General features: G+C 47.4%; 1 protein-coding gene across 5 annotated transcripts in view; it reads left to right on the forward strand.

Annotated features, from left to right (window-relative positions):
• Window positions 1-6,719: 6,719 nt before the first annotated feature.
• The window catches only part of LCA5L (lebercilin LCA5 like), a 50,381-nt gene continuing 33,736 nt past the window's right edge, over window positions 6,720-23,364 (forward strand). For 3 of the 5 annotated variants that reach the window (XM_051833557.2, XM_051833560.2, XM_051833563.2), the window contains exons 1-2: window positions 6,720-6,851; window positions 11,633-11,776. The gene's annotated coding sequence lies outside the window, so the exon portion shown is untranslated. The other 2 variants (XM_051833558.2, XM_008251479.4) reach the window with 2 other exon arrangements.

Consider the following 23,364-nt stretch of genomic DNA (forward strand, 5'->3'; position numbering starts at 1 on the left):
CTCTCCCAAGAAATTTAAACTGGTGATCATATTTTGCTCTAAGTCACTCTCATTTTGCTAACAATCAATTGTTATATCAGTTCACATATTGAAGCAGGATCTCTTCCTATCATTTTAATTCTGTTAAATCTTTGGCTATAACATCCCCCAAAACAGCTGGGGCATTTTTAAATCCTCATGGTAGCAGAGTCCAGCAATATTGCTGATTCATATGAGATTCTGGGTAGGTCCATTCAAAGGCAAATTGTTCTGGAGATCCTGGGCTCAGAGGCATAAAATACAAGGTATCCTTTACATTTTTTTTAAAGATTTATTTATTTTATTTGAAAGTCAGAGTTACAAAGAGGGAAAGGCAGAGGCATAGGCAGAGAGAGAGAGCTTCCATCCGCTGCCTCACTCCCCAGATGGCCTTGATAACCAGGGCTGGGCCAGGCAGAATCCAGGAGCCAGGAGTTTCATCTGGGTCTCCCATGTGGGTGCAGAGGCCCAAGGACAGGTGCAGAGGCAACATTCCCGACTCCTGTTAATACTGAGGCCAGGCCTCATTCCAAAGGAAAATCGCCCGCTCTGGCTTCCTGGGCCCACAGCCAAACACACTCTGATTCTGTAGAAAAGGCAGCCTACAGCGCCAGCAGGGACTGAGGCAGCGTTCCCTAGGCCTCCGGTGACCAGGGAAACGGGAGCGCATCAGGTCCGGGAATATCGTGCCTCCAACCTCAGGTGGGTTTTCTCCTCTGCCAGGCTTCTGTCACTCAGAAACACCCTAAGAGGGCCAGAGGGATCAATGACTCTGATCTGCAGAGTCCAAGCCTTCATCTGCTATGCCTGCATCCCATACTGGAGTGTGGGTTTGAGTCCTGGTTGTTCCACTTCTGTGACAGTGTCCTGCTAATGCGACTGGGGACGCAGCCGATGATGGTCCAAGTACTTGCGTCCCTGCCACCCACATGGAAGACCTGGTAAGAGTTTTAGGCTCTTTTTTCAGTCATTTGGTGAAGGAACCAGTGGATGTAAGATCTCTCTCTCTCTCTCTCTCTTTCTCTCTCTTTTTCCTCTCTGTAACTCTGCCTTTCAAATAAATAAATCTTTAAAAAATTTTTTTTCTTTTAAAATCTGTTGTTTTGGCAAGTTCACCAAAGAATTGAACTTTGCTTAGTTAATTAATCAACAGCAATTAACAGAAGCTAATAAAGAACAATAACAGCAGCACACTAGGCAGGGCAGACACACACATAAACATGCACATTCGAGTGTTCACATTTAACCCATTTGACCAGAAGTGCACTTCTCCAGGCATGACTCTCCCGCCAAGAATCAAGGCCTTTGTTATCCAGTCCCTCAGCACGTGGAGACGAATGTCCCCCCTGAACAGGATTCTCTTCCCTCAGGGATCAAGCCAGGCTCCCTTGCATGACTCAAAGCAGAGGGACATTTAGAAGGGCGGCTGTGTATAATGGAGGATCATTACAGAGACGTCCTTGTGCCCAGAAGTTTTCAGATGCAAAAGAACTTATGCCAAGGGTTCCGGAAGACCCATGGCTCCCTGTGAGTCACGTCCCTGAGAGAAAACTCCTTAGAGAGCTGTAGGCCTCCGCTCCTGTGGTCAGTCTCCTGCTGCCAGGAAGCAGAGGCCCAGGAGAGCTGCCCAACAGGCAGCCCTATCTCGGGTGCCAAATTGTTGTGGGACTAGCACAATGAGCCCGTCACCTGATGCCTTCTGTAGCCAAACTTGGAGACACCAGCTTTCTGCAGGAGAGAGTCTGTTATTTGCATGGCAAGCAAAGGAGGTAAGAGCTCTCACTCCTAATTACCTTGGCCTGGACCCCAAAGAGAGGCTTTCATGGATACAGAGGCAGAAGCCAGGGACATTCGAGATGAGGGCCTGCACTTTAGGTGACGTCCTTGGTACTTCCTTGTCTTAGCTGTACAGACCCCGGTAGGGTCCAACCTTATGAGTGTTATGAAAAGCTCAGCCCCTGTCCCCAGTACCAAATACAAACAATGAGGAAAAGATTTTGGGGCGAAGGAAAGCAAACGTTTAATCTGCAGACTACTGGTACAGAGGAAATACGGCCGCAACCAGAGACAAACTAAGGAAAGTGGACCCCCGACACTAACCCAGAAAAGTGGCTGCTGCCAACTATCTGGTGAAGCAGCGGTGCATGGTTACCTTGTCTAGGGAGGGAAGATGTCCTAAACTCTGCTTCTGTAACTCCCGTCAGAAATCTGTCCCATAAATTTGCCCAGGTACCACTTTTATAAACATACTGGATCCACTGACCATTGGAAGTGTGGTCCTAAGTCACATAGGCTGCAATGTAAGCCCACCAACACTGTAACGGCTAAGGTATGGTGCTGGTGGACCTATAAATATTGTAAGAAACTCAGGATTGATGCTCAGTTCTCAGGGACTGATTCCCACGGAGCTCACTGGCGTTAATAAACTGCTCTGGATCCTCCACTGTCTCCGGTGCCTGTTTGAATGAAAGGAGTTTTCCCACCCCAGGTTTTTGTAACACCAGGTCTCAAAGACTACCACTCTGCTGGATGAGGGTTCTGGGGGGCATATTAAGGGGCTACAAGGAAGGGAGTGCAGGCACAGCAAAATCACAAAAGAGCAGCAGGCCTATGGTATCAGGCACCAAGGCTTGGTGTCATGGTGGCCCTTGAGGGGCACAGGCAAAGAGATTGGATCTACCCTTGCCAGGTCCTCCCGCTCAGCAAAAGAAGATGAGATAAGAAACAAGGCGATGTGTGCCTGAGGACATGGGCACGCTGGAAGCCAGCAGTCCAGCCCTGAAGCATCAGCTTCCCAGCTTTGCATGTAAGTAATAAAATTGTCTGCTTGTGTTATTGGATAGCTGATTACATGATCATCATAGGATGTACACTTAATAACATATCCTATGTCAGGCAGATAATTACACGAGTGGCTGGGGAAAGGCCAAAGATCTTCCCCCAGGGGCCAGCGCCGCGGCTCACTTGGTTAATCCTCCACCTGCGTTGTGCGCATCCCATATGGGCGCCAGGTTCTAGTCCCAGTTGCTCCTCTTCCAGGCCAGCTCTCTGCTGTGGCCCAGGAGGGCAGTGGAGGATGGCCCAGGTGCTTGGGCTCCTGCACCCACATGGGAGACCAGGAGAAGCACCTGGGTCCTTGTCGCTCCCCCTCTTCGTGGAGGAACGACACAGGACCCTGCGCTGTTCTTTCGTCTGCTCGGCCCTCCCCGGGTTTGCTGCTGGTTCTTCCCGGGTTGGCTACTATCCCTTCCACCTCCGTGGAAGGGCAGTTCCCCCTGCCACATTCCCCACTTCCGCAGGGGAGCGGCACACCGCCGGCCGGCTCTCTCGGGGACTGCACAGGTGTTCGCCCTAGATGTTCCCCTTAGATGTTCCCGGTGCATGCCGTCTCTCTCCTCCTTTATAGTCCTCCTCCGCCAATCCTAACTCGGCTGCCCACACGCCGAGTACGCTGCTCTCCAATCAGGAGCAAGTCCTACAGTTTATTGGTTGAACTGGAGGCAGCTGTGTAAAAGCTGTTTTCTTCTCTCCCAGCGCCATATTGTGGGAGAGCAGATGCATAGAATAAGTCTTAATTCCAGTAACTTAGTCCAGTCCGAACTGCTCCCCACAGGTCCTGGCTTCGGATCAGCGCAGAGCCGGCCATAGTGGCCATTTGGAGGGTGAACTAACGGAAGGAAGACCTTTCTCTCTGTCTCTCTCTCTCTCTCACTATCTATGTCTCTACCTGTCAAATAAAAAACAAACAAAAGCTTCCTCCAAGAGTGAAACCAAGGATCCTGCTCTTGGCCAGGACCCACCCAAGGCCTCCCACTTTGCAATTTAACTTGTGGTTAAAATGTTCTGATAAAATGGGAGCTCAGTCACACCCAAAAAGTCTAATTTATAGCCACATGTGCAGAGAGAACAAAAGTATGCAGCTCCCAGATGTCAATCACAGGTGCCAATCATGAGCACCACAGCCATATCACCAGTGAACACCTGAAGCTTTAGGGATAAAATCCCTGAACCATGAAGAAAGTGTGCCACCCCTCCTGCCAATGGGCCCCTTCCTCTCTTGGAATGTACTTTAATAAACGTTGTTTTATTAACCCTACTTCCAACTCCCTATCAACGAAAAAGAATAGAGGTAAGCCATCAGCCAGAGGTGACACTTCACTGGCAGCCTTGGTGATTTATGTATGCTCTGTCCAGAGTAATGATTTCCTTCTTTAAAGAATTTTTCTCTGAAAACAAAACAAAACAAAACAAAAAACAAACAAACAAACAAAAAAACTTGTGGATCGACCCTAACATGGCTGAAGGATTTCACAGAGGAAGGAAAGGGGGAGGGGAGGTGCCCAAGGGGAGAAAAACAAGTTGCAGGTGGTAACAAGGCTGAGGCATTTGTTTTCCCGTTAGCAGGGGAAGCAAAAGCAGGCCTTGGGGGAGAAGCTGGGCCTTCTCCTTCTGTGGGTTGCTGTTACCTGAACACCAGAAGGGAAATGTTCTCTTAACAACAAACTCACTCTCAATACTGCCCTGGAAGCACCACCTGCCACCAGACTGGCAGGTCTAGGGTGACTTGTCTAAAATCTGGCTACCTGGAGATGCTGTCAGCCTACCACCACCACCAAACACCAGCACCACCCAGCACCCACCTTATACAGATAACTCACCACCTTCTAGAAAAGTATCAGATACCCTCAGTTTTAGGATACTCAGTCAGCAGATGGAGAAAGGGATGGGGAGGGAAGGCTTTGTTCTAACCCATCCCTACCAGAAGTAGATTAAACAGTCTGCCTTAAAAGAAAGTGCCTGTTCCTCTTCCATAAAAACTGAATGCAGAAACTATAAAGGGAAATGTGATAAACCTAACTATACAGAAATACCAAAATGCATTGTAAACAACAATCTGGAGGAAACATTCCCAGCATAAGAGGGTACTTCAAACAGCTGGTGGAAAATGGAATTAAAAGATAAGTTTATGGGTGCAAGAAAAAATTTGAAATCCATGCATACAGGGGGTCTTCCAAAAGTCCATGGAAAACACGTATCATGAAGAAACTACACATAGATCTCAAAATCACAAAATAAGGAGGAGCGGTTGTAGAGAAATAACACTGCAACCAGAGACAAAGGAAGGAAAGCGGGCCCCCGACACTAACCCAGAAAAGTGGCTGCTCCCAGTTACCTGGGGAAGCGGCTGTGCGCAGTCATCTCACCTAGGGAGGGAAGATGTCCTCCTAAGCTCTGCTTCTGTAACTCTGTCCTATAAATCCGCCCCAGGTAGACCCACCGACCATCGGAAGTATGGTCCTAAGTCATGCAGGCTGCAACTTAAACCCACCAATTAAGGTTTGATGCTGACGAACCTATAAACATTGTAATAACCCCAGGGTGTCAGCTATGTCTCAGGAAATGCCTCCCACTGGGCCCACTGGTGTTCATAGACTGCTCTGGCTCCTCCACTGTCTCTGGCATCTGTTCAAACAAGGCAGATTTCCCACTCCGGGGTTCTGTAACATGACCACTAAAGTTGTGAAATCAATCTCAATCATTCTTATAATCAAGTGAATACAGCTAAAGATGCCAATTTTTGACAATAAAACGTGCACAAAAAAGTTAAAGGAAGAAGAAAATCCCCAGCGTGGGAAAGGATTCGAAACATTTGCCCAAAGTCAATTCCCATCCCAATTCAGAAAGCCTCAAGGTGGACACACGCTTCAATCCTGCAACTGCACGTGTTGGCATTTGTTCTGCGGAAACAGGGTGACGTCAAAGATCAGCCTACAAGGATTCCAACATGGCATAGATACAATGGCGGGGAAAACCAAGGAAGTGGAGAAATGGAACCGACACCCTGTGTTTGTCAACTTCCATTTTAAATCTTTGGAGGTCAGCATTGTAGCATGACAGATCAAGCCACCGCCCGCAACACCAGCATCCTGAATGGACCCCTGGACTCCCACGGGAGACCCGGATGAAGCTCCTGCCTCCTGGCTTCAGCCTGGTCCGGCCCTGGCCATTGCGGCCATTTGGGAAGTGAACTAACGGATGGAAGACCTCTCCAAAACTCTTCCTTTTAAAAATTGTCAAATGAATAGGAATTACAGATTACTACAGCTTCAATGGTTTTAGAATTTACATGAGTGAAGTTGAACATCTTTTTATTTGATCATTGTTAAGATTTATTTATTTGAAACTCAGAGTTACACGAGAGAGAAGGGGAGGGCTCTTCCTTCTGCTGGCTCACTCCCCAAGTGGCCACAATGGTCAGAGCTGCGTCGATGGGAGCCAGGAGCTTCACCCGGGCCTCGCACGTGGGTGCAGGGCCCAGGGACTCGGCCATCTTCTACTGCCTTCCCAGGTGCTTTAGCGGGGAGCTGGATCAGACATGGCGCAGCCGGGACTCGAACCAGTGCCCATATGGGATGCCGGCCCATTTTGTTTATCTAGGTAGCCCTTGCCTGTGGAGTTTAGACTTCCTATTTGCTGAGTGCTTTATTTAGTAGAGCCATTAAGCCGTTGCCTATCATGTAAACTCAACACGTTCCCTGGCCCGTGCTCGCGGTCCACCCGCTTCCCACGCACCGTGCCGGCGTCTACACCCGCCTGTCGGCCCTGGCTCCTGAGCGCCCACAGGCGCGGTCACCACAGCCTCACGGGACCGCCCGCACGACGCACGCGCGGCCCCGCGCTCGCGCCCCGCACGACGCACGCGCGCCGCCACGCCCTGCCCGCGAGTGCGCATGCGCCGCATCCCAGGAGGCCCCGCGCGCGCGTTTCCGGGGTGACGCTCGGGATCCCCGAGGCTGCGGGGCTGGCGCTGCTGCGGGAGACGCGCGGAGCAGGTAACCGCCGCCGCCCGCAGCCCCTTGGCCGGCGCAGCCCGGCGCTGGGTCCTGCTCAGTTCCGTCCGCGGTCGCCGGGCCCCCAGCGCCGGCCCCTGCCCGGCGTGGGCCTCGCCAGCCGGCCGCGCCGGGGTCGATGACGTGGGCCCCGGAGCGGATTCCAGAATGGTCTCTCCCAGCCCCTGCGAAAGGGGTTACGTGGATTTTACCTTCCCAGGTGCATGTTTTTAGCACACGCGTGGAGAACGGCAGCTCTTAGGTGGAGTAGGCAAGCTTGTGTTAAGCTCCAAGTCGAACGGTGCCGCCGGTGTCCGTGCCAACCGCCTTGAAACCGCGCGGAACAGAAGAATCCAGAACCTTCCCCCGGCTGGGGGAGAGAGGGGGGCAGTAGTGCAGGAAGTCGAGCCCTGCTCCCCCGCTTTCTCCTTTTTAGAGAAGCACCAGAGGGGGCAGTTGAAATGGGCACAGATGGCCAGGCCTGCGCCGAGGTCCTTGGTCCCCCCACCTTTGTTTGCAGTCTGAGCCCGCATCCCTCCGAGAGGCGGACTTGTCAGGGATCCCAGACTCCCCGTCTCCTTCTGCACCCCACTGCGGCCTGGCGTCCACCCTCATCTCTGGAACAAAACGCCGGTGATCGGACGTCCGCGGGCCGCGCTCGCTTGGGCTCTCGGCAGCACTGGGCGCTGCTGTCCCCATCTCTCTTGCACACCGGCTTGCTTTGGCTTCTGCCAGCAGCAGCACCGCCGCCCTCGCCTGCTTTCCAAGTGCTCTCCCGAGTCGCCTTCCTCTTCAGGCCTCCCTGATGGGGGCACTTCCAGGGCTGGGTGTCTGTTCTCGGTCGGCTGTCCCCTGGGCCCCTCTATTCTGACACGAGGCACAAAGCCGCGTGTGCCCACAGCTCCCAGTGCCGGGTGTCTGCCCCTGACTCCCAGTTCTCCCACCTGGTCTCCTCTCCTGACCCCGCGTCCAGCTAGCGAGCGAGCGGCGTCACTCCTGACGTCACTCAGATACCTCCAAATCAGCGTGCACGAGGCAAGCCATGCCCACCACCCAGCCCCAGCTGGGACATCTCTCACCTAAGGTTAGGATTTCTCCTTGACCGTCTCCCTCACCCCAGCATGCAGTGGATCACCAAGCCCTGGTGCTGTCTCCTGGGCACCTGGCGCATCTCCATGGTCCCTGGTCCCTGTCCCTGTCCCTGGTCCCTGGTCCAAGCCGCTGCCCTCGCTCAGCCTCCAGCACAGCTGCACTGGCTTCCCTGCTTCACCCTCGGCCTTCCTCCTCTGCAGCCGGAACAACCCCGCCAGAAGGCAGAGCGAACTCTGCCCGGCTTCCCCAGCCCTGTCTCTTGCTTCCTGCCAGCTTCCCATTGCCCTTGGGTTAACGATGGAAATAAGTATGCTCCAAGTCCACCCCCACATACCTCCCTACACCCATCTGGGACCTGGCCTCTGTCACTGGGCCTCCCCTGCCCACCAGGCCGCGGCACTCTTCTCTCTGCCTGCAGTGTTCTCCCTCTTCTCATCTGTCTAGTCAGTTCCCTCTGACCCTTTCCATCTCAGCTCATCCTTTTATTAAGAAAGGATGAAAATTCTAGTTAAAAAAAAGATGAGATAAACACTGGATATTAACAAGAAATGTGGCACAGGGGAGCTAAATGTTGGCAGTCCTGAAGTGACCTGGGGCCTTCCCGGGACTGGCACAGCCGCACGTGGCCTTAGCCACCACTTGGTGGAAGCAGAGACACACAGCTGCTTAGCCTGAAGGCGCATCTGTCCAGGGTCAGTCAAATAAATTCAAGCTTTTCATCAAAAATAAATACCCACATAAAAATTATTAAATGGTCAAAACCTACATAGCTAGTCTATGGCCATCCTAATTTTGAACATGACATATTTTCTTATTCTCAAATCTTGAAGTTTCTGGCATACAGAGGAATATTTCAGTTATGAATTTTGATGGCTCAACCAAGGCTTAGAAATCATTGCAAATCAACTAATTTCTTACTTTAATCAATTAAGACCAAACAGCTTATTGGATTGGCAGAGCTGGGAATATAACTCTCATATCTTATCTCACAGTCCTTTTCCTTCCTTGGCGTACTGCTACTCTTTTTTTTTTTTTTTTTTTAAGATTATTTATTTGAAAGAGTTACAGAGAGGCAGAGGAAAAAAGAGAGGTTTTCCATCCTCTGGTTCACTCCCCCAAATAGCTGCAATGGCTGGAACTTGGCCAATCTGAAGCCAGGAGCCAGGAGCTTCTTCTGAGTCTCCCACACAAGTACAGGGGCCCAAGGACTTAGACCATCTTCCACTGCTTTGCCAGGCCATAACAGAGCTGGCTTGGAAGTGGAGCAGCCGGGACTCAAACCCGTGCCCATGTGGGATGCTGGCACTACAGGCAATGGCTTTACCTGCTGTGCCACAGCGCTGACCCCCTGCTACTCTTAATATTTTTCCTCCATCAATATTTAGACTATCCAAACTTCTGAAGCAAAAAATTGGGACACACAGTCTTAAAGGTAGATAAAATGTTTGAAATGGTATTCTTGACAGCTCTAGGAGTTGCTCGTCTTACCTGTAGAAAACCTTGTTACTAAGCAAGGGCAGATCATTTCTATTCATTTAACATTCTGTTTAACCTTGGGTCAAAGAGTTTGTGTTAATGAGCTCAGGCCTTTCATTCTATAGGAAGACACTGAGCTTAGGTCTGGCTGATGTTTCCTCCTGACAGACTTCGGCTGAGCTGCTGGCAAGGTCACAACAATGACACTGCCTTTCTCAGTGCCCAGGGCCACGCGTGAGGGCCACCTGTCCCACCCCCAGCTAACGTGAACTTTGATCACCTGTTCAAGTCGCCTGTTTTCCTGTGTATTTGGTTTGTATTTTGGGAAGTGATGTTCTGATACCACTGCAAATCAATCTCCTTATCAACTCACGTTCACTGACCTTTAGCATCCAGTGGCAACTCTCACCTGTTTGAACCACCTCGATGTAGTTTTTAAACAGGAATTAGCTATTTCTGCCACTCCTGTACATTTATTTTCAGTAGTTGTTTCTATCATAAGAAAGTGCTTTCTCTTCCTTTGTCTTTTATTGATTCATTTATATTAGTATGGGCTCATGGATTCCTGTTTTATTCAGTGGGTTGTAATTCTAAATCCTCATTTATTTGCGAGCTCAAGATATCTTAGATTTGACCAGTGAGTGCTTCCTCAAGCCGACTCCTTGACAGCACCAGGCTTATCTTGTGCTTTGCTCCCTCTATCTGATACACCTCTCATTTCTTTGTTGTGTCTAATGGCATTGACTGGTACCTCCAGGACCATGTTAACAGCTGTGATAATAGGCATCCTTTTCTTAGTCCTTATAGCAGTGTAAATTAATGTTTCACCATTAAGCATAAGGCAAGTGTTTAGTGTAAGATATGTTTTTATAAATAATACTGGGAAAGCATTCATTAAGAGCATTAAGAACACTTGGAGTTGGGTTGACAAGAGTGAGAAGTGGTATGGAGACAAAGCAGTGGATTTGGAGACAGGAATTAACAAAGCACAGAAGCGCCCTGAAAACTGATCAGTATTTATTGAACACTCCTAGGCACTGGAGATTCTGCAGTCGACGATGCAGTCAGAAGTACATACAATTTATTAATTAAATGTGTATTGTTAGATGATGAAATGTGCTAAAGACAAAAAGTAGGGAAGGGAATAGTTGCGTTATCAGCCTTTTGTCATAATCAGATAGTTGAGATATCTAGTTTTGTGACGGAAGATGTTTATTTAACTCATAGTTTTGGAGGTTCAAGTGCAAGATCAGTAGCTCCACTGGTTTGGCTGTGGTGAGAGCAGCAGATGGCAATCACAGAGCACATGGCGGGGAGGCCTCATGTGGTGAGCCAAAAGCAGAGAGAAAGGGTAGGCCCAACTCAGGGTCTCCTAACAAGCCTCTTGTGAAACTCCAGAGATTACATAAGAACTGCCTTCCAAGGGCAGGCCCCCAGGAACCTAAAGCCCCCCTTGTAAAGGTTCTACCACCTCCCAGCAATGGCGCCCTGGGAAACGCGCCTTTAACGTGGGCCTTGAGGGCCACTCACGTTCAGACCGTAGCAGGAATGTAGAGAAAGTTTAAGAAAAAGAGGGAAATTTTGCATGTCATGTTCTTGATTTATCCACAGAATAATTTGGATTGGGAAAGACAGTTGCTACCATTTGAGCTAGATTGTCCTTATGAATTTATTATAACTTCACTAAAGAATGTACACCTTTAAGAATCAGGATTTTTCTGGTTGTAATAATAGCCAAGAATCTGATGATTCATAAGACTGATTGTTCAGCCAAAGGAATACATTTCAGCATTTAATACTAAGTCGGTTGATGTCAGTGCTTCTAAAAATAAGATCCAGTGCCCACCAGTAAGTACCTACCAAAGTCTTCTGTTACTTTTGTCTACAAGCAAGAAACACAAAATCCAAAAACTCCTAATTATTTGTGTTCAACTTTGCACTGGAAAGAAAGAGGAGGCAGGTGAGTCCAGGGTTTTTTGTTCTGCCTAAAAAAGTGTGAAAGGCACTGCTGTGTATGACTCTTCACAGTTTGCTTCAGCATAATTACAACCAAGAACTCCCTAATCAAGAGAGAAAAAGCCTTAATGTGTGACGTATAGAGCAATCTATGACAAAAATGAATGTATAAAAATTAATATTGCTTCAAAACATTCTTATATGTATGAATATGTTTCTTTGTGAGACTGTAACATTTTCCTTTTGTGATATCGTTTTAGGTTTTTTGAGATATTTTCTTTACCAAGCCATGTCCAAAAGTACTACTCTGAAAACCTCATAAATACTTCAGTGTGAAGAACCCTCCGCTTAGAACAAACATTTTGTCTTCAGACATCTTAGGGAAGTTTGGTAAAGAACAGCAGGTACGCAGTTATTCGTGTTCAAACAGTTTAGCGCATGTTTATCTTTTGTCTGCCTGTGGCAAAAGCAAGATGGAAGACAACTGAACGTAGTATTCGAAATGATTCATATGCGCGCTTGATCTTCAACATTCTTACTCCTGATTCTGTAATAACATTAACACAATTTAAAGGTTTCTTGTTCTTACGAGCAGCCATCCCCCTCACCATGGTGCGTTCCGACACAGCATAACATGAACCTGGTTCCATGTTCCCCCTAGAACAGTGTTTGTGATTGTGGGCCGCGTTTCTGGGTCATAACAGCAAAGAAACAGCCATAAAATCTTTGGTGATAGGGACACAAAATTATGCTTCAAGTGAGGTAAGATAGGCTTTCTATTGTAAACCCTGGTTGTTCAAAATGTAGACGCTGCCAGAGGAGCCTGATCTGTACACTGCCAGAGCCAGCGGGCTTATAGCGCTTCAATTACATGCCCAACACCTCGATCAAGAACCTGCGAGAGGCAGACGTGGACATCTTCACTACTCCAGTGCCTGGGAGACAGAGTGGACACTGATTAATTAATCAAGCACATTGGGCGGTTGGCCTAAGAACTGGATTTTTTAGTAATGCACCACATAGTCAGAAATCCATATTTGTGGAACCCGCATGCTTTTTTATTGATAATAGTGAAGCATGGCCCGTTAACACAGGATTACTCTAAAAGTTTCATCAGCTTGATAGTGCAATTACAGGCCTGACACTCATCGCCAATCAGTGTTTAACAGGTAAGTGACAAAACTGGTATTTAACAAGATAAATGCTGCAGAGAGCCACTTGATGTATGCATTCAGGACCCCTCTCATGGCTGGCTGCAGTGGTAGCCAAGAATTATACTTGGTTTTACTTTGGTTTACATTGCTGATAATGCCTCTCAAACTCAGGTTCATGAAAAAGAATGGAGGGGCGGGCATTTGGCACAGCAGTTGGGACACCACTTGGGACCCACATCCTATGCTGCAGTACCTGGCTTCTCTGCTTCCCATCCAGATTCCTAGTAATCCTCACCCAGTTAATGACTCAAGTACTTGGAACCCTGCCATCCACATGTGGGATCTGGATTGAGTTCTGGGATCCTGACTTTGGCCTGGCCTAGCCCTGGGTGTTCGGGCACTTGGGAGTGGACCAACAGATGGAAGATCTCTCTCAGAAGTGAGAATCTTCTAGTTACCTAGTCTTTGAAGTGACACCTGAATCGCACTGCAGTGCAGGGGATTAGACAAGCACTGGAGAACTAGGAAGTGGGGAGCCCTCAGAGCCCTCTTAGAAGCCTCCTCTTAAAGGACTATATTTGCCTCAGAAAGATGAGGCCAGTGTCACTTCCATTGTAATTGTCTTCACCGCCACTGGGGCTCAGTGCTCCGGGGAGGGAGGAGTGATGGGAGGAACCGCTTGGTTCCCCCAGCTGAGTGACTGTCTACAGGTAGCTGATCCTCACCACCCACCAATCAGGAGGATGCTACTTAGGCCTCCTGTTAGAGAATCCAATAGGAAGCCACTGGAGTGAAGAGACTAATGCTCTTGGTCTGTATCTGTGGAAACTGAAACCTAAGTCAGATGCATTTCTTACAAGTTTAGCCAATGAATAACCAACAACTAATCTCTAGTTACATACCTAGGAATTTTTGCCAGAATTGTTAAACTACAGCAACTGCAAAACTAACCAACCAGTTATTTCTTGGCTTCCTCAGTTCCCTTACAAAATCCCTTTCTTGAAACCCCTCTGGCAGAACCCCAAACCTCAAAGCATAGTTGGGTATTAGTGTCACCTGATCCATGAACTGATGTTTGTGCAAACTAATTTTTAATATGCCTTACTTTAATTGTTAAAAATCTCTTGATAACCAGCTAGGAGATGAATTTTAGTCTTCAAGGCAGTGCCTGACCACCCTTTCCTAAACTCAGATCTGAGTGGTTCTTAGGGGAAGATTCAGAAGTAGAACTGATTGGGGATGGTTAAGCATTATTTGTCTACTCTAGTATGTGGTCCCTGCTCATACTGTTCAATGGGATGTCTGCTCCTCAGCCTGGGTAGAGAAAGGGTGTTCCAAGTAGACGTTCCTTGGACTTTTTTTTTTTAACATTTATTTTTATTTATTTGAAAGAGTTACAGAGAGGTAGAGACAGAGGGAGAGAGGTCTTCCATCTGCTGGTTCACTTTCCAGATGGCCACAAGGGACGAAGCTGCGTCAATCCAAAGCCAGAAGCCAGGAGCTTCCTCTGGGTCTCCCACACGGGTGCAAGGGCCCAAGGACTTGGGCCATCTTCTACTGCTTTCCCAGGCCATAGCAGAGAGCTGGATCAGAAGAGGAGCAGCCGGGACTACAACCGGTGCCCACATGGGATGCCAGCACTTCAGGCCAGGGCGTTAACCACTGCGCCACAGTGCTGGCCCCTCCCTAGGACTTTAGTAGATGCCCCAAATGACTTCCCTCATTCTCTCTCACTCTCTCTGTCCCTCCCTCCTCCTTTCTAACTCCTCTTCCTCTCCATTCCCTTTTCCTTTCCCTCTCGCTCTCCCCTCTTTCTTGTCTCCTCTCTTCTCACTGGCCCCAGGACTCACTTCCCTGGGTAGCTGATGGATAGAGGGGAACTTCCTCAAATGATAAAGGGCATCTGTGGCAAAGCTATAGCTGGCATCATACTTAGCAGCAACAGACTGGATTCTTTCTTCTCAAGATCCAGACAAGGAGGGATGTTGGCTCCCACTACCACTTCTGTCATTGTGCTGGAGATTCTGGCCCCAACAATCAGACAAGAAAAGGAGTAAGAGGCTCTGAATCAGGAAGAAAAGAAAAGTTAAACTCTTTATCCACAGGAGACATGATAATCTGATAGACTCTACAGAAAAATCTAGAACTAATGAGTTTAGCAGAGTTGCAGGAAAGGTCATCATTGCAATATTAGTTGTATTTGTATCTTGGAAGCAAACAATTAGAAATAGTAATTAAAAGACATTACCATTAAAAAATATGACATGAGGCAGGCATTTTAGCCTAGCAGTTAAAATGCCTGTGTCCCATCTGAATACCTAGGTTTGATTGTTGGGGTCTTAGCAGTTCTTGGCTGCTAATGTGGACCTGGGAGGCAGTGGGAATGGCTCAAGTAATTGAGTTTTGTCACCCACATGGAAGACGTGGGTTAGTTCCTGGCTCCTGGCTTTAGCCGCCAGCTGTTGGGGGCATTTGTAGAATGAACCAGCAGATGGAAACACACACACACACACACTCTCTCTCTCTTTCTCTCTCTCTCAGTGTACATGTACGTGTGCCTGTCTGTGTCTCTGCCTCTCAAATTAAAACAAAACAAAACAAAAAAAATGTTTAATAACATTCTTAGGAAAAAAATCTTAGAAAAGTTGTAGAACACTTATATACTGAAAACCAAGGAACACATTAGAGAGCACAGAAATAAACCCACACGTGGAATCTGAGTTTTTACAGCGGTATATAGGCGATTCAGTGAAAAAAGTAGTCTTCTCAACTAATAATGCTGGAAGAATTGGATATCCATATACCAAAAAAAGATACTGTAATCCATAAAATTAACTGGAAATGTATAGTAGATTTCAAGTAGAATTTAAAACTTCTAGTGGAAAACAAGGAGAAGATCTTTGTGACTTCAGGTTATGCAAAACTTATTTTTAAAGCAACTTTTTGACTACTATTAGTTTTTCAATTCTTTTTTTGTTTGTTTGTTTTAAAGGCAGATTAACACACAGAGGTTTTCCATCTTCTGGTTCATTTTCCAAATACTTGTAACAGCCAGAAATGGACCAGGCCAAAGCCAGGAGCCCAGAACTCAATCCAGATCTCTGACGTGGGTGGAAGGGGGGACGCAAGCACTAGAGCCATCATCTACTGCCTCCCAGGTGCACTTTAGCAGGAAGTCAGCTTGGAAGCAGAGGAGCCCAGACTTGAACCAGGCACTCGTACATGGCACATGGGCACCCCAAGTTGCTTCTTAACCACTGTGCCAAACACCTATTCTGGAAAAATTTCTTATATATAACCAATAGGATGATCCTTTTTTTTTTGACAGGCAGAGTGGACAGTGAGAGAGAAACTGAGAAAGGTCTTCCTTTTACCATTGGTTCACCCTCCAGTGGCCACTGCAGCCAGTGCACTGCGCTGATCTGAAGCCAGGAGCCAGGTACTTCTCCTGGTCTCCCATGCGGGTGCAGGGCCCAAGCACTTGGGCCATCCTCCACTGCACTCCCTGGCCACAGCAGAGAGCTGGCCTGGAAGAGGGGCAACCAGGACAGAACCGGCACCCCGACCAGGACTAGAACCCAGTGTGCCGGCGCCACAGGCAGAGGATTAGCCTATTGAGCTTCGGCACTGGCCAGGATCATCCTTAAAAGAACAAATTAATGGGGCCGACACTGTGGTGTAGTAGGCTAAGCCTCTACCTGCAGCGCCAGCATCCCCTATGGGCACCAGGTCATGCCCTGGCAGCTCCACTTCTGATCCAGCTCTCTGCTATGGCCTAGGAAAGCAATGGAAGATGGCCCAAGTGGTCAGTAACCTGCACCCGCGTGGGACACCCAGAAGAAGCTCTTGGCTCCTGGCTTCAGATCAGCCCAGCTCCATTGTGGCCATTTGGGGAGTGAACTAGCAGATGGAAGACCTTTCTGTCTCTCCCTCTGTCTGTAACTCTGCTCCTCAATTAAATAAATAAAATCTTTTTAAAAAATTTGATAATTGGGCTTCACCAAAATTAAAAATGCCTGTTCTTCAAAAGAATTTTAGAGAATGAAGATACAGGCTGCAGATGGGGAGAAAATATTTGCAAAACATTTATCTGATAAAGAACTTATAATCAGAATATATGAAGAATACTGAAAACCCAACAGTAAGAAAACAAAGCAACGAGCAGGAATTGTGATACAGTAGTAAAGCCACCACTTGGATGCCCACGTCCCATCTTGGAGTGCCTAGGTTCAGGTCCTCGCTGCTCCTGACTTCAGCTCCCTGCCAGTGAGCACCCTAGGAGGCAGCAGGTGACAGCTCAAGTGCTTTGACACCATGGGGTTCCACACTTCTGGCCCCGCCTTGTCTGTTGCAGGCATTTGGAGAGTGAACCAGTAAGTGGAAAATACCTCTCTCTCCTTCCTTCCCTCTTTTTCTGTCTTCTTCTGTTGCCTATCAAATGACTAAAACTGAAAAAAGAAAACATGCAGTCTTACTTATTTTAAGATTTTTTTATTTGGGGCAGGCACTGTGGCATAGAGTGTTAAGCCTCCACTTGTGATGTCGGCATCCCACATAGGTGCCGGTTCAAGTCCCAGCTGCTCCACTTCCAATCCAGCTCCCTGCTGATGAGCCTGTGAAAGCAGCAGAAGGTGGCCCAGTGCTTGGGTCCCTGCACCCACTTGGGAGCTGCAGGAGAGGCTCCTGGTTCCTGGCTTCTGCCTGGCCCAGCCCCAGCTGTTGCAGCCATTTGGGGAGAGAACCAGCAGACAGAAGATCTGTCTTTCTTGCTCCTTCTTTCTCTGTATCTCTGCCTTTCAAGTAAAATCAGAGCAACAGAGAGAGAGAGAGAAACGGAATCTTCCATCTGCCGGTTCACTCCCAGATGGCCACAGTGCCAAAGCAGGTCTTCCACCCGGGTAGCAGGAGCCCAAGGACTTGGACCATCATCCACTGCCTTCCCAGGTGCATCACAGAGCTGGATTGCAGACAGCAGAATGAAACTGGCATTCTGATATGGGATGACAGCAGCTTAACCCGCTGCACCACAACAGCTGAACCTAATTTTCAGAAAATAGGCCGGGGCCGGGGTTGTGGCATCGCTGGTGAAGCCACCACCTGTGGCCCCAGCAGTTTGTGTCCTGGCTGCTCCACTTCTGATCCAGCTCCCTGCTGATGTGCCTGGGAAGGCAGTAGAGGACGGCCCAGGTGCTTACACCTCTGCACCCACATGGGAAACCTGAAGGAAGCTCCTGGCTCCTGGCTCCAGACAGGCCCTGCTCCGGCCATTGCAGCCATTTGGGGAATGAGCCAGAGGGTGGGAAATTCTGTTTCTCTCTCTCAATCTATTCTCTCTATTCTCTCTCTCTCTCTCTCTCTCTCTCTGTCTCTCTGTAACACTGCCTTTCAAATAAATCTTTTTTAAAAAAAGAATTCTGTCTCTCCCTCTCTCACTGTGTAAAATATTACTACTATTACTAATAAAATAGGCCAAAGTCTTTAACAGAAATTTCACCAGGGGCTGTTCTTGTGACACAGAAGGTTAAGCCGCCACACAATGGTGCCACCCCTAGAGGAGCACTGTTGCCTATCCTAGCTGCTCTGTTTCCAATCCAGCTTCCTGCCAATGTTCCTAGGAAGGCAGCAGAAGATGGCCAAGTACTTGGGGCCCTACTATCCATGTGGGAGACCAGGATGGAGTTCCACCCTCCTGGCATTGTGGCCATTTGGGGAGTGAACCAGTGGTTTGAAGATCTCTGTGTCCCTCCCTATCACTCTGCCTTTCAAATAAATAAATCTTTAAAAAAAAATTTTTCCAGGCCGGCGCCGTGGCTCACTAGGCTAATCCTCTGCCTTGCAGCGCTGGCACACCAGGTTCTAGTCCCAGTCGGGGTGCCAGATTCTGTCCTGGTTGCCCCTCTTCCAGGCCAGCTCTCTGCTATGGCCCGGGAGGGCAGTGGAGGATGGCCGAGGTCCTTGGGCCCTGCACCCCACGGGAGACCAGGAGAAGTACCTGGCTCCTGCCATCAGATCAGCGCGGTACGCCAGCCGCAGCGGCCATTGGAAGGTGAACCAATGGCAAAGGAAGACCTTTCTCTCTCTCTCTCTCTCTCATTGTCCACTCTGCTTGTCAAAAAAAAAAAAATTATGGCTTTTGCATACAGATGCTACTAAGCAATATTTTTAAATGAATGATCCACTGATACACATCATAACATGTGTGAATCTCAAAATAATTACACTGAGTTCAAGAAGCTAAACCAAATAAAAGTACATATAGTATAATTTACATAAAACTCTGGAAAATGCACACAAACCTTTAGTGACAAAAAAAGCATTGGTCACCTGGGAAGAGAGAGGTGCAGGAAGGCAGGATTCAGAGAGGCTGGGGAAGCTCTGAGGGGCACAGGTGTTTGCTCTCTTCCTGTGATGCTATCACACGTATGTGCATATATCTAACTTTAAATATGTGTAGCTTATTAAATCGCATTTATACTTCAATAAAAGGAGTTCTAAAAAACAGAATGGCATCCAAAAGCCTTAGGAATTAGTTTTCTTGTGAAATATATACCTTCAGTAAGCCAAATAAATTTACACATTGGCTATACTAAAAATGACCATTTAAATTTTGGTGAATTACCTACTAAATTCATGTAAGTGTTGATATGATTGTTGCTGGACTGCTTTTTATGAAACCAGTTGGTCCTAGTTTTTGTTAGGACCGTTTGTCAAAGACTATGCTATTTTTATTAAGAACAATTGTCTTTCTATTTGTTAAGACAAAAGCACCTAAAGTTTACCTAAAACTGATTTTTAGTGACATAGTAATTTCTGGCAACTCACTGATCCAGCCTTCCTAGTTGTAAATACATTATTTCCAAATGATATAGTCTCTATGCCAAATAAACTTCTAAATTTAGTAAACAACTAAACAACTTCTAAGTTTAGTAGGTTCACAAAAATTCAGTGTCTTAAGCTAGGGATCGCAATGCTAGTTAGGATTTCTAGGTATTTGTGTTTCTTTAGTGATAGGGTAGATGAATGAAAGCAGCACATGACCTCAAGTTGCTTGTAGGTTTTTTCCTGTGACAGATGAGGTTATTGTGATCAATAACAGAATAACTGCCTCTTACCATATGTTTTAGAAATAGATAAAAGCAAACTGACAGATATCTACTAGCAAATCGATGGCACGCATGAAAACAAACATGCTTACAGTAAGATCACATTTTGCTAGATCCTGAGAAGACGCTCTGTAGCATTCGGTAATATGAATTACTGAGCAGGCTTTCCTGTTGTGCACAGTTTTTCTAATAAGGCACACACTTATTGGAACATTTTTTTAAAGATTTATTTATTTATTTATTTATTTGACAGATAGACTTACAGACAGTGAGAGAGAAAGACAGAGAGAAAGGTGTTCCTTCCGTTGGTTCACTCCCCAAATGGCCACTACGGCCGGTGCGCTGCGCCCATCCGAAGCCAAGAGCCAGGTGCTTCCTCCTGGTCTCCCATGCGGGTGCAGGGCCAAAGCACTTGGGCCTTCCTGGGCCACAGCAGAGAGCTGGACTGGAAGAGGAGTAACCAGGACTAGAACCCGGCGCCCATATGGGAAGCTGGCACCACAGGCGGAGGATTAACCTAGTGCGCCATGGCGCCAGCCCCGGAACATTTTAAATTTTATGTGATTTCAGAATTTTAAAGGAACACAGTTACTAACTCCAACTTTTTTTTTATATTTATTTATTTATTTTAAAGTCAGAGTTACACAGAGAGAGGAGAGGCAGAGAGAGAGAGAGAGAGAGGTCTTCCATCTGATGGTTTACTCCCCAATTGGCCACAACAGCTGGAACTGCGCCGATCAGGAGCCAGGAGCTTCTTCCGGGTCTCCACACGGGTGCAGGGTCCCAAGGACTTAGGCCATTTTCTAGTGCTTTCCCAGGCCATAGCAGAGAGCTGGATTGGAAGTGGAGTAGCCGGGTCTCGAACCAGCGCCCATATGTGATGCCGGCGCTTTAGGCCAGGGTGTTAACCTGCTGCACCACAGCGCTGGCCCCAACTCCAGCTTTAAAAATCTGCAAGTGACAGGTTGTGGTGCAGCAGGTTAGGCTCCTTTATCAAAGTGTCTGGGGTCCCTCCTGCCTCTGCTTCCAGTCCACCTTCCTGCTAATGCACACCCTGCAATGGCTCAAGTGCTTGGGTTCCTGTCACCAGTGTGGGAGACCTGGATGGAGTGCCTGGCTCCTGGCTTCTGCCTGAGCCAGCTATGGCTATTAAGAGCACTTGGGGAATTAACCAGCAGATGGAAGACTGCTCGCTCACTCGCTCTTTCTCTCCCACCCACCTCTTTCTAGGTGGCTCTGCCTTTCAAATAAATAAATTTTTTTTTAATTCTGTAATTTACAGAGACCCACAGGAAATGGTACTTAAGGGGACAGTTCAGCCATCATAGAGGCTTATGGCTCTTGCAAATCCACAGAGCAGGGAGCAATAATACCTTCAAATCCACCACCTTCCTTACAGCTTACGCCATGAGGCCTTCCATTAGGGTGCATTTTCATCTGATTTGGGAGTGAGGTGATTTAGAGAGTCTTGTTTATTAAGTCTTATGTGTCTCTAATGGCTTTCCACTTGAATTGTTTGCTTTTTTCCCCATTTCATAAATTTTTATTAAACTCTGAGACGAGGATGGCTAGCTCTCTAACAAACATGAGCAACTAAAGCTCATTTTAGAAAGGAAAAAAAAAGCTCATGTTAGCTTTTTGTGAGCATATGAATTCAGAGGGAATCCTTTAGAAAAAAACGGAATCATAGGTGGAGGCAGTCACTTTCTGAGCACTCAGCATTCTAACCTGGGAAGCGGAGAGCACCGCTCTGCCATAGCTTTCTGGTCCTCATATCCCCCTTGTTTCTGTGGTGTCACGTACCGAGGGTAGACAGTAACCTGAAAGATTAAGGGATAAGTAGAGCCTAGGATAGAAATAAAACATTGAAAAGCCAAATAGCAAGGAATTCTCTTAGGCTTAATCCAGGTTTTAACAATATTTTAATGTTACCATCATTAGTGGGTTGGGTCAAGTTATCTTTATTTTGGGTCAAGCAGTGTGGTGTAGTGAAAAGAACTTTAAAGGCAAACTGGCCAAGAAACTCATTTCTCCCACTCACTGGCTGTGTGACCTTAGACAACTTACTTAACCTTTCTGAGCCTTAGATCACTCATCTGTAGAACAGTTAATAACACCTGTTTCACAGGAAGGTTGTCATGCCTAAGCAAGCTAATGAAAGTGGAGCTGCTGCTTTGCTTGGCGAACAGATGATGATGGTGAGGGTCGTGGTCATCCATGGCAGCAGTGTGCTAGGCCTGAAGTTACACAGGGACAAGACATTGTCTCTGCATCTGGAGTTTTCAGTCTGTCAGGATTATTCAGACAGTTGTCCCTGATAAAGCAGTTGATGGGGAAACCATGAATCTTGGTTGCATCTCTCACATGAAGACACCAGCAGTGCCCATGACATTCCTTATGTTTGTCCCAGAAATGCTTTTCTTTTTTTATTTATTTATTTTTTGACAGGCAGAGTGGACAGTGAGAGAGAGAAAGGTCTTCCTTTTTTTTTTTTTTTTTCCATTGGTTCACCCTTCAATGGCCGTAAGGCTGGCACGCTGCAGCCGGCGCACCTTGCTGATCCAATGGCAGGAGCCAGGTGCTTCTCCTGGTCTCCCGTGGGGTACAGGGCCCAAGCACTTGGGCCATCCTCCACTGTACTCCCTGGCCACAGCAGAGAGCTGGCCTGGAAGAGGGGCAACCGGGACAGAATACAGCACCCGGACCAGGACTAGAACGTGGTGTGCCGGCGCCGCAAGGCGGAGGATTAGCCTAGTGAGCCTTGGCGCTGGCCCCCAGAAATACTTTTCCAAGAGGGCATACTAGTATTGGTTGAGGCCCCACCATGTGACAGGTATTTTCACAAACACTACCTCATTTCCACTTTTAATTACCCTACAGAATCAATGCTGCTACTCACATTTTACAGATGGCCAAGAGCAGTTAAGTGACACACAGATCTAGATGCAAACCCAAGCCTGCCAACATTCAAACTGCCTGTCACCTTCTACTCCTTTGCACTCTTCCACTATTATAGCTGTTGGCTAATTTGTGGATGCAATGTGAAAAGAAAAAGCTCTCAAATTGAGCCTCTATCTAAAAATGGTGGTGTAGGCCTTCTCCAAGGAGTGTTCTAAGGTGGGAAACAGGAAATGAAGAGGAAATTTTTATAGGGCTTGAGGAGGAGAGATCACTGAAATCTAGCTTGTGTCAGCAGCAGCTGGCCAACAACCAAATTCCTGCACATTATCGACCATTGTTTGGGCAGTTTGTATTTATAATAATGGATGAAGAAGGAGTCGGGCGCTGAATTCATGGGCAAGAGTGGTGGGCACAAGGACCAGCAAAGCTCTGAAGACTGTCATGGGCCTGTCAGTCTCTTGCATCAACATCTGGGATGCTTCTTAGTCCAGATGCAAAGGTTCACAAATAAGGATCCTTGTCTCTGCTACATTGTAGATTGTGTCTGGAAAGAGAAATCCTGATTAAGACTGTGTGCTGTGTGATTATGCTAACAGAGGTCATCATACTCTCCCTTCTGCTAAAAAGAGATCTACCACATCCAACTTGGGTGTTACCCTAGTAAGTTGCCCCAGCCTGGAGCCATGACCAGAGCTCCCTGGCCACACCAAACACAGATCTCTGGGTATTCACTGAAAGAGCAGACACCGCACTAAGCCACAGAGGTCTCGTTCAAAGAGAAAGGCCATCAGAGGAAAAAGTGAATAAATATTATCACAAATGCTTAAAAATAAA

This window comes from Oryctolagus cuniculus, chromosome 4 (assembly GCF_964237555.1).
Source record: "Oryctolagus cuniculus chromosome 4, mOryCun1.1, whole genome shotgun sequence".
Classification (NCBI taxonomy): Eukaryota; Metazoa; Chordata; class Mammalia; order Lagomorpha; family Leporidae; genus Oryctolagus; species Oryctolagus cuniculus.